The following is a 5637-nucleotide window of genomic DNA, read 5'->3' as shown; positions in this document are numbered from 1 at the left end:
CTCTCTCCCCAAGCCCGCTCTCGGCCCCGCCCCCCCGCCCCGCCCCCGCCCCGCCCCGCCCCCGCCCCCGCCCCGACCCACCTACAGGTGTCTAACCCAATCCCTGTTATACCCTAAGGAGTTTTGCGTTGTAGCCCCGCCCCATCCACTGGCCACCTCACTTCACACTTGACTCTGACCGTCTTTGCCTGTTCCCCTCTACCCTGACCGGTTTGAGCATTGCGACCAGACAAGTCTCTTGCTTACATTTCTCCTTCTAACCTCTCTCCCCGGCACATTTGCTCTTTTAATTAGTGATTTTTCCTTGGCCTTTTTTAATTGACTGAAATCTCTGGTCACTCCTTCACTCTTCTGCCCTTGGCTCCCTTCTGCTCTAAGCCTAGACTTTTTTATTTTATTTATTTTTTTTATTTTGTGGATCCCACATCCTCCGACAGCTCCAGGGGTTGGAAGCTCCTCTCGGTGCTAAGAGACGTTGAGCTTCTTGCTTTAATCCTCACCCTTATTTATCTGACCCTTCACTTTTGATGCTGATACCTCCCAACGGCCCCACCTTAGGTCTGTGGCATTATCTCCTCTCTGGGACCCTTCAACCCGGCACTCCATACCTCTTGTGCCCACTCACTCTAGGCAGCTTGCACTATTCTTAAATGAATGAAGAATTTCCTCATCTGCAGGTAGGAGGGGCTGTAGAAACGCTCCCTAGGCACTGTGGACTGAGGGTCCTCTTGACCTCACCTGGGAATCCAAGATCCCTAAAAGCTACATTCAGGATCTCCCTCTAGGATGTGAGACCACCCTTCCCTCTCCCTGGCTCCCCCCTCGACACCACTCTGGTCTCAACTTTCCACTCCTTTCAGTGGTGGCTTTTCTCTCCTTGGAACGCCCCCATTTTATATTCTCAGGGGCTAAAGCTAGGCCTGCAACCCTCTCTCTGACACACCGAGAGCTGCTGGCACGGGGAAGGGGATGGGTGGGAATCTCTTCTCCACCTTTCAGACTCTTTTACTTCAGTGACCTTCCTAGGCTCTCAGGACTCCTTCTGTCCCCATCTTAGGAGAAACCAGTGGGTTGCTGCTCAATGACCAGGGGGTCTCTCAACCCCGTCAGTCACGCTGCCTTTTTCCTCTTCCTTCCAGCAGGACTCACAGTCACGTTCCCAGGCTCCTGGGCCCTGTTATGATCACAATGGCAGGGGGAAAGGGATGTCTCTTTTCTCTCTGCCAACTTTCAGTATAACCAAAAAATTGTCCCAGGATGAGTGACAGGTGTGTGCCCGTCAACCCTTCTACCGTGTCCTAGCAAAAATGGGACGGACGCAACTGGGAGTCATCCCCACTGCCCTTCCACATCCAGCTCCGACACATGGCAGGAGAGGCAGTCTTCTCTGGTGGTCGCAGAGACTCTGGCCATTCAGATATGGAGGATTCGTGAGACCATGCAGGAGGAGGCATAACTCCATTGCCGTGGAAGTCTCTCTATAGTTCCCTGCCAAGGCCACAACCATCCCACTCTCTGCTTCTCTGAGATTCAAACCAAAGGCTGTTTTTCTATATTTAAAGAAAACAAGAAAAGAAAAAAAAAAGCAAAGAAAAGAAACCAAACGCAACACCTCATAAGTTATAGTCTTGGTCTTCCCCCTCCCTTTCTCTTCCTCTCTGTCCATCTTCCTTTCCATGGGCCCTTTCTCTCTCTTTTGCCTCTCCCTACTTTCCTCGATCCCTGTTAGGGATGTCGAGAGGCAGGATAAAGGGTGGGCTAGATCAGATCCTGGGACTGGGGCTCTTAAGCATTCTGAAGAGAGTCTACTTTCCCCTCTCACGAGAAGGGTGGCGGGGTGGGGGTGGGGAAAACCACTTTCTTCTCCTCTTCCTTTGTGGCACCGCTTCCAAGAAGGACCATATTGGCAGAGAGAAGCTTTCTGGGGTGGTTCTTCTTCCCTGACAATGTAGCAATAAGCGGGTGCTGCCAGAGACAGAGAACTGGGTGGTCCTGAGAGAAGTAAAGGGTCTTCATAGCAGAGCTTTGGCCCTAATTCCTCCCTGGGCCAGCAGCACAGCTGAGGTCACTGGGCTTGTCCTGAACTACTCTGGCTGCTGGGCCTCTTCCCATTAGACCTGCTCCCACCTCTTCTGCGACTGCCACCACATATTTGAGGATACCTCAGAAGGACTAGTTCCTCCGAGGCATTAGAGCCTTAGAGTGCCCACCACTCCCTTTGTTTAGTCAGCCTTAGCACCGGTGACCTCCCAGGAACACGAAGGACTATACTCCTCCTCCTCCGAGGCTATACTAATGCCCATGAGAGCAGAGGTGTAGGGACAAGACCAGGTGCTAGGGAGGAGAGGGCTTTGTCTCTCTCCAGCCCACCACTGCACTTTAACCAGGGTCTTAGGTACAAAATGCTACTTTTCAGAGCCTTCCAGCTCTGGAACCTCAAACATCCTCATGCTCTCTCCCAGATCCTTTTGCATTGAAAAAAAAAAAAAAAAAAAAAAAAAAAAAGTAAAAGAAGAAAACAGTAAGAACAACAAAACCAAACCGCCAAAACCCACACAGAGAAAAGAGGTGTTCTCTTTTTTTATTACTTTTCAAAAACAACACCCCAAAAAAGTGGGGGGAAGGGAGAGAATTTCTAAATAGACACTTTTCCAGACCTTTGTGTATGTGTGAGTGTGTGTGTGTGTGTGTGTGTGTGTGTGTGCGTGCTCGTCTGTGTCCAAGCTGCAGGTGGAATTTTATAATACTTCTGGCAGCTTCTTTCCTTGTGTACATAATATATATATATATTTTTAATCAGAAATTATGAAGATCAAAAATAGAATAAACACAGAAGCAAGTGCAATACCACCTCTCCTTCTCCCCACCGTTCCTCTGCAGCCTGTTCAGTGTCCCCTTTGACCCTTGACCTCGTGTCCCTTCCTCTGGTTCCTGACTTTCCCTCTTTTTAAAGAGTTTTTCTCCTTTCTCAAAGGGAGTTAAACCAGCTTTTGAGACTTACTGCAAAGCATTTTGTATATGTAACATACTGTAAGTAAATATTTGTGTAATGGAGAAATACTACTGTAAGTTTTGTACTGTATTGGCTGAAGGTCTGTTATAAATAAACACGAGTAATTTAACACCCCTGTTTGTTCTTGGAGACTCCCTTTCCCTTGTTTTCCTTCTGGGAGGAAGGCAGACTTCATACCAACTATTTCTCTGTTCAAGACATAGACAAGTCTAAGACTGAGTGGAAAACCAGACACTACTAAAGCTGCTGGTCTAGCAGGACAGTTGTTTCTTTTCTTTTTAAAGACAGGGGTGTCTCTCTTTGTAACCCAGCTGGAACTCACAGAAATCTACCTGCTTCCGCATCCCAAAGTCTGTAATTAAAGACGTGGGCCACCACGACTCGCCTGTAATATTATTTTAAAATTTTTTTAGATTATATTTCAACCGTAACACTTCTCCCTTTCTTTCTTCCAAACCCTCTCATATACTAGCCCCACTTTCTTTCAAATTCAAGGTCTTTTTCTTCTTATAATAATGATATTGCATTATATCGCACATATGTATATATGTATAGAATATATATATTTCTAGATGTAGCCTGCCCAGTCTGTATAATGCTGCCAGTATGTCTTCTTCAGTGTTTACCGTTTGCCACAGGATAACCACTTGGTGTGTCTTCCCCAGGGAGAGCCACCTTTCTCGCTTTGCCCCAGTTTTCTTCAGCTGCCTATAGTTCTTTGCAGGGCTGAGGCCCGTTGGGCTTTTCCCCATCCAGTTTCTGACGTGATCTTTGGTATCCTCCTTGTTCAGCAGTAAACGCCCTGACCCTCTGGCTCTCACAACCTTTTGCCCCCTCTTCTGTAATGTTCCCCGAGCCTCAGGTGCAGCAGTGTTTTTCATAGTTGTATCCGTTGGGACTGAGCTCTGCAGCTCTGCACTTTGGTCGGTTGTGGTTTTCTGTAGTGGCCTCCATCTGTTGCAAAGAGCAGTTGCCTTGGTGAGGGGTGAAGTCTACACTTATCTGTGGGTGTACAGACAGATGTTTACAGATTGTTGCTAGGGATTATGCTAGCATGCCAAATTAGAAGTGGTAGCTTCTCTTCCAATAGCCATGCCTTCACTAGCACTGACTAGGCTCCCATGGTCCCCCTCCATGGAGTTGTTGGTTACTGCCAAAATATGAGTGCCACTACTGCCCCTTAGGCTAGTGTGCTATGCTGGTCATTGGTGTAGTTCTCAGACATCATAGCTGAGTAGAACCGTAGACTGACTCCCTCCTTCGGAAGCTTGCGTCGTGCCCTTGGTATCACAAAAGCTAGTAAGGAGAAAGCATTTGGGTCAGTTCCAACCAGGGGCTCTGGGCCTTGCTACTGACATGCATCCTATCCTCAGCAGTGACAGGAACACACTTTCCTTCTTAGAGGAGTAACTGAGGGCAACAGGAACAGGCTGCATGTTTGGGAGTCTCTTGGACAACCCTGACCAACACCTCAAAAGAGGGATTCGTTTGGTACTGGAATTTTCATTTAGTGGTCTTTTGCTCTTGGAGGGAGCACCATTGAGAAGATGCATTAAGAATATGTGTGTGTAGGGGTTGGGGATTTAGCTCAGTGGTAGAGTGCTTGCCTAGGAAGTGCAAGGCCCTGGGTTTGGTCCCCAGCTCCAAAAAAACGAACCAAAAAAAATATATATATATGTGTGTGTGGGGTTGGGGATTTAGCTCAGTGGTAGAGCGCTTGCCTAGCAAGCACAAGGCCCTGGGTTTGGTCCTCAGCTCTGGAAAAAAAAAATGTGTGTGTATTTATACATGGAGTTACAGGGTTTTTTATTAAGTAGATAATACAGTATGATTTCTTGTGACTTTACAGAAATAATTATTTCATCTACTTCCTTCTGTATTTACCTCCCTCTCATTCCCTAAGGAGGTCCCATGTCTCTATCAAATCAACAGTACACTACTGTTCTCTTTTACCTTCTTCCCACCTTTTTCTGCATTTCCTTTGATCTTCTTCCCTTAGGAGCAACCCCCCTTCCCATTCCCTTGACTAGTTCACATGTGCTCTGCTGCTTCCCCGCTACTGCTCCCCAACCCTGGATCCATCGTGGCAATGGTTCCACTTTACTGTCCTCACTTCTGCAGTTGCTCTAGAATGTGAACTCACACCTGAAGGTTTGCAGCTAGGAGCCTCCAGTGAACTTTCCAGGTCTGGGTTACCTCATTCAGGATGACTTTTCTAGCTCCATCTATTTTTTTTTTTTTAAAGATTTTTTTTAATTTATTATATATAAGTACACTGTAGCTGTCTTCAGATACACCAGAAGAGGGCATCAGATCTCTTTATAGATGGTTGTGAGCCACCATGTGGTTGCTGGGAACTGAACTCATAACCTCTGGAAGAGCAGTCGGGTGCTCTTAACCACTGAGCCATCTCTCCAGCCCTAGCTCCATCTATTTACCTGCTAGGTTCATGATTCTGCGTGTGTGTGTGTGTGTGTGTGTGTGTGTGTGTGTGTGTGTGTGTGTGTGTGGGGTGGTGTATGTGTGTGAGAGTGTGAGCCTGGTGTGTGTGAGTGTGTGTGTGTGTGTGTGAGAGAGTGAGCATGTATGTGTGAGTGTGAGTGTATGTGAGAGAGTAAGCATGT

The sequence above is a fragment of the Rattus rattus genome, chromosome 1 (assembly GCF_011064425.1).
Source record: "Rattus rattus isolate New Zealand chromosome 1, Rrattus_CSIRO_v1, whole genome shotgun sequence".
In the NCBI taxonomy this organism is placed as follows: domain Eukaryota; kingdom Metazoa; phylum Chordata; class Mammalia; order Rodentia; family Muridae; genus Rattus; species Rattus rattus.
Note: the sequence above shows the minus strand (reverse complement) of the source record.